Below are 6,475 nucleotides of genomic sequence, written 5' to 3'. Positions count from 1 at the left end.
ACTCTCTATTAGGATGTGCAAAACCAGGTCTGAGACCAGCAAAAGAAAATTTCATGTGGAATGAGGAACTGTCCCACTAGTGAGCTATTTTCCCACCATGCATGACTAGATTTCTCTTTTTTTTTTCCCCTTTGGACCAGATTTAGTTTTAGCTCTCCTCCCAACTAGCAGTACTCTGACTCATATGGTTACAGATCTGTGAGTCCAAGAAGGAAAAAGTATTACACCCAAAGCTTTTTGGGTGTTTTTTTTTTTTCAGTGGCTATTAAAGAAGTAGGTTTACCCTGCATATTTATCAGTAAATTTCCTTTCACAGACGCCACCTCAAAACCAATTTTACACTGGGCACATAGGCTGAGCACCATATGCTTCTAAATGACTGCCTGCCACCCCTTCAGTAAGTCTTCTGGTTTTGCCACTCAAATGCACTGCCTGAAACAAAAATCTGAGTGCTGGCTCGCATGGGTGGAGCACACATGGGTTTGTTCTTGTCTAATAAATTCGCTGCTCAAGGCATCATAATAAGTTTCACCCCAATAGCTGGAACACAGCAAGAACTGTTGTCTTGCTTAACTTAGGCTAAGTTGTCAACTTCTTCCATTTCTCCTCAAAAAGGTCCATCTTAAAGATGCCAAGAAATCCTTACTCAGGAGGACTTTTACTCACACTTGTACAGACTCAAACCTGAAGTACAGAGCTGGGACATTCAGGAATTCACCAGAGCAGGAAGGGGATCAGCTTCCTGCCTTAGAACAACATTTTCAGAAGCTGCCTCAGACAGGAGGAGTCTCAGACAGACTCCCACTTCTATTTAAGTCTAGCTGGGTTCTACCTGCTGGGAGCATCTGGAGAAATCAGGTTCAAGGGCCTGGCTTGGCAATCCCACTCAGACACTGAATGGCTTCTGAAAACAATCTGTACCCTTTAAAAACAGAAGCTCAACTCTGCTTTGCCTGGGTTTATTTAGGGTTTTTTGACTGTGTGATAAGCATGTCAAGTTTTGAAAAGCAGTAACAGCTGACAGTTCAGCACAGAGGAATGCTTGTAGGAACTTCTGATTTCTCTCCCCACTGGTTCTGCACACGCTTTACAGCCCAGTATCACAGCACACCATTTACTGAGCAAACACACAACAAATTCCACAACACTTCCTTTATCTCAACTAATCAGAACTCCGGATGCTCTAAGACTCTCAACTTGAGGATTACCAGGGTAACCAGGAAGAGTTTACACAAGCAGAGGCAGCATCCCTGATCTGTCAGCTCTCAGGTGACAAATTCCAGCAATGACAAGGCCACCTGTCATTTTCACACTCCAGTAGGTTCAGGCAAACACCAACTTGCACAGCACTGAGCATCAGCTTCCCAACTGGAGATACAGCTGGCTTCCTTTCCCTGGGTAAATTCTGATATGATCTGAGACATGCCATAAGGATCTCTTTTCCTAGAGAATACAAGGTTGGTGGGCAGTTACCAGAAGCATGAGATCATCACTAAAGAGTTAAGCTGAAGAATACAGACAGCAAGATCTGCAGAGAACCTGTAACTGCTGCAGGAAGTAGAAAAAAATATTAGACTTGTATTTATCTGAGCCAACCCCTATAGCATTAAAGCAAGTCAACAGAGAACAAACACAGGCAGACACTGATGCTAATCTGCAAACACCGAGATTCATGGGTTTTTCCCTTACAGCCATCCATGTTATGTTATAATTTAACTTAATTATGTATCTCCTTCTAGCATTCCTCCTCCCACAAGTGTTTGCACAGAGCTGTACAGATTTCTCTTAAGTGAAATTATTTTATCTTGGGGTCTGCTATAACACATTACCCATTTCCCCCCAGTGCTGCACATTTTCTTCCTTCCCCATTTAATCTAAGACGAAAATAGGTATTTCCTTCACTGGAGACGAAAGGCTTGCTGCCATGTGAAGGACTTATTTGACCACGATTTATTTCTCTATACAGCAGAATCCTACTTCTGGCTCTTCCACCATCCACTGCAATCCTAAATAAGTCAGTTCCCAAGCAGTGCCTATGCCTTTAACCTGCTAATACATCACAGAATTTGGTTGGCTCACAGATGTATTTATCATACAACAATTAAGGGTCCGTGACTTGCAATTAATCTCTCTGCCAACACCCTGGGCATGTAAACACATCTCAAAGCAGAGCACAAAAAAAAATAGAAGAATCATATTTAAGAACTCCTTTCATGTCCAGAGCAGAGCAACATAGTGAGTGTACCTTTGTGTTTAAATTTAAATCTGCTGCTGAAGTAGTGCACTGATGCTCAGCATTACCCAGCACAGCAGACATCCACACTCTATACATAACACAGCTACGATTTTTACAAGTTTTAAACACTCAGTTCTCAGCATTCAAGTTCAGAAACCACATACTGCAGAAGCAGCATGAGCAACCTAAAAGCACAAAAGATCATTGACAAAACAGTTTTCCTGCAGGAACACGCCAAGTATCTGCATCTCTCTATGCATCCCTTTAGGATCTTTCACTTCTAGGTAGTTGCTAAATGCTGCTGTTGGCCTCTGGAAGTTTTTTGCTGGAGAAGCCTCCCATAACAAAGCAAAGTATGTGTTATCAAAGGAAGGCATTCTCTCATCATATCTTGGGGCTGTAAGTATCTCTAAATGGCTGGGGAAGGTTGAGATATGAAGAGATTAAGTTGCTCCTCAAAGTTGCACCTGAAGCCAAACTAAATCCCGTGGCCTCAGGATCTAGCTTTGCATCCTCAGTATGGGACATCACTGCTGGCCCGTGCCTGATTTTGTCAAGGCAATTACTGCAGCACAAGTGCTGTGCTTAATTGGCATTTAGCCTTTCCACTGCCACAGGCGTTGCAATGCTGCATATTCCCTGCTCTTTTATCCATATGGAAGTTTCGGTGTTCTACGAAAGGCAAGGTTAGCTCAACACAGTTGAGTTTAGGTCCATGCCTGCCTCCAGTTCCTTTCAGACAACATACAAACATCAGCTAATTCAGCACAGACCATCTGAGCCTGGTGGCAGACTGCTAAGTGTCCCTATCTGGGGAGTAAAAGCTCCCAGGAGAGGATGCTTTCAGGGTACCAGCCACCAGCTCAGGTCTGGGGTCAAGTAAACACTGATTCACCTCCCACAACTTTTTGATTGGGTTCCTTGATCATAAACAAGATGGTTTCATCTCCACTCAAGTCCTTCCACCTACTGTTCCCAGCCCTTAGTCACTGCCTCCTCAGCAGCCCCCTTAAACCATCTGTTCTAGAGAAGTCAGAGGTGCCTCATTTTCTCCACAAAGAGCCAGGCAGCCGTCCCAGCACCCTGCCTTGGATCAGACACCACCACCACAGGGCACAGACATACAGGGAACCATCTGAACACAGCCCAGTGCTTTCAGTTTTCCTGTTTGTAAAGCACAGATAACAGTAATACTCCCACAAATTCAAAGATTTGTGTAACAGTGCTCTGAGATCACAGGATTTAAAGAAAACACATTTGTTATTTTCACATGGCAAAATAAGAGTGGCATGAACATGGATGATTATACAAACAGCTTCGTGGGCTGTCTTGTACATCCCCCTTATTGGTCCTTCGGGCTCTCAAGTCAAATTAGCACATACCACATGCTTTGTTCTTTTCATCAGACCAATTTTGCTGGTATTGGTGCCTGCTCCAAGACCTTCTTATTTAAAAAAGGTGGCAGCAGAGAAGTAACGACACCTTAAGAATAGACTAAATGATCCCTGAGGTCCCTTCCAACCTGAGTTATCCTACAAGCCTATAACCACACCAACAGGAAATGCCTGGAGCTGACCTGATTAACCTTCCTTTCAGTTCTGGGGCCCAGGATAAACCAGTCTACGAAGAGATGTGTCACCTGTCTGGCTTCTACGTGGCTTCTCTCGTCTCTTCAATGATTTTAACACCATCATCCTGTATCCTAGTCACCATGCTGAGTCTCCAGCAGCAAGAGCACACATAGCAGCCACACTGACATCTGGTATTATAAATACAAGCTCTGCACTGTTGGATAATCTGTTAACGGCAGAGTAAAGTGTCACTGAAAGAGCAATTAGCAGCAGCTAGTAAGCCATCACATTCAGGAGGAAAAAAAATATGTTTGGTAAGATGTGCAACTAAATATTGATGGCAGTCAGTATCGCTCCTCTCTGCTTTGAGGTTTCCAGCAAGTGTGGAACTCAGTGCTACTGCAAGGTGCCCACAGCAGCCCTAGACTGAAGCTCTGCATTGCCACAGCACAGCTCTGGCAGGGGGCAAGTGTCCCCTGTTAGGGGAACATGGCTTGATGACAATTTGAAAGGAGTCCCACAAGTCAAGAGCAGGGAAACCAGCCCTGGCAGGGCCTCCAGCCCCTCTGCTGAAGTGTCCACATCAGCCAGCACCAACCACATCAGCATTTGTTCTTGCAGAGATTTCCATCCACTCAGAGAGAAACTCATCAGCACTCACATTCACTGTGCAGCAGCAGCTGCTGAGCAATAGCTGCACCACCATCCTGGTATCAAGCTGGAGCAGTGACATATGTCATGTCCACACTACAGCAATAATTGTATTTGTACACAGTAGGTCTACACGCAATTTCTTCTTATGCCTATTCAGACAAAAGACAGCCCCTATCACAATTACACTGAAGAGCCATGCTTATTCTGGGTACTATTTCCATAGCTTCTTATCATGGTTTCCAATACCCACACAAAAAGAAAAGACTCCACATTACAGCAGGGCCCCAACACTATTTTAACAGGACTGGGGTTTGCAGCATATACACATACATTCTGTGGTAAGAGGTCTCAAGTTACCAGTCTCTAAACTAGCCAGCACTCAAGGGTATCAAATGGAGAAAGACCTCTTCACTCTGACATATTTTCCATTTCCCCTCCAATTATTTCCTCTAAATGCTTTTCTGCAGACAGGTCTCAGCTTCTGCTCAGGGGACCTTTCATTATTTCATTTTCTAAAAGCCACAGCACTATAACTTGCTGCTAGAGAGACAGCTGATGGGACACAGTGAGGTCACAAGTTCTCCAGGGACAGGAATCATCAGAACGAGACAGAAAACACTTTGATTCGTTTACTTTCCACCAAGCAGATAAAATCCCCAGTTCTAAATTGGTGCCAGTAGAGACACACCAAGGACTAATATACCCCCTTGTGTGCTCAGTCTAAAGGAGAGGGGCAGACTACCCCAAAAACACCGACTGTCCTTCGACAAACCCTCCTCTGACCCTACAGCCACACGTTATCTATGACACCACTGCAGCACTGCCTGCACAGATCCTCTAAAAAGATTTACAGCGTTAGGCTGCCAGTACTTAGAAAGCATGAAAACAGCAGAGCCAACAGGTGAACCCGTTTTGCTCACAGATTTCAGGAGACCCATTTTCCCCTTCTTCTTAGAAAGCTACAGCCCAGCAAGTTTTTCATTTGGGTGACAGGAATTGTTATTTTCTTCCTGTGTCTATGGACAAACAAGTGGATCCTGGACTATGACCTGAGGCTCAGCAAAATGTGCTTCTACCATGTCCTTCCCTTGGCATGATCCCAGCATCCCTGGGGTATACATTGCATGGACTCTTGAAAGTTATCTAGAAAGGATCCCAAACTCTTTGAATTTTACAAAAAAACTCCTTTAGTCTATAGCTAAGAAAAAAAACTTCTTGTTTTGACTATGCTTTCGTTGTACCAGATACAATCCCTGTGCCTTCTTCCCAGTACAGACAGCACACCCTGCTCAAGGATACCCTTGCACAGATCCAGAATTTGGGGCTACTTGCAGCTAAACAAGCAATTAACCCATATCACAAACCCTTCTGACAGTCAAAAAGCTTTATAAGCCATCCAGCAGAAAACAGCTCAAAAGAAAAAGTGGGGGTGGGGGAACGAGATCCAATAGATGTTGCCACAAATGCAGTTTGCTGAAAGAGAAAAACCCACACAAGCATCTGACCAGGTACCACAGCAGTCGCTGCTTTTAAGGCAAGTCACCAGCAACCTGCATGCTCCTCATAGCACAAAATAAACGACCTTGATAACTAAAACCTGTGTATCACTTAATACAATTAATTACCAAGCCAGGAACAGGCTGAGGAACCCCCCCCTCCCCAGGTGTTGTGTGTCTGCGCTGGAGCAGATAACCAGCCGGCCCGGTCTGCAATTTACTCAAGTTGCAGATGATGAATGCGAAGGTCACATGAAGGGAAAGCATCAGTATATTGCCTGTCACAAAATGGTAGCACCCGGGGATTTGAGCATACAGGAGAGCTCCAACCCCGTCCTTCCTATAGCCTCCCCGCAGCTCCTGACATGGCATCCGCTATGGAGGACAGCGAGCCTGGGTTGGGGGAGGGGGACGGAGCAGATTAAACTTAAACACCCTCCGCATCACACTCCCCCCGCAGCAGCGACAACATCCATCCCTGAGCCCCGCGGCCCCGCACGGAGCAGGGGATGGATGCG

The sequence above is a fragment of the Manacus vitellinus genome, unplaced genomic scaffold (genome assembly GCF_001715985.3).
Source record: "Manacus vitellinus isolate BGI_N305 unplaced genomic scaffold, ASM171598v3 scaffold_27_pilon, whole genome shotgun sequence".
In the NCBI taxonomy this organism is placed as follows: domain Eukaryota; kingdom Metazoa; phylum Chordata; class Aves; order Passeriformes; family Pipridae; genus Manacus; species Manacus vitellinus.
The sequence above is the reverse complement of the archived record's forward strand: the minus strand, read 5'-3'. Positions refer to the sequence as shown.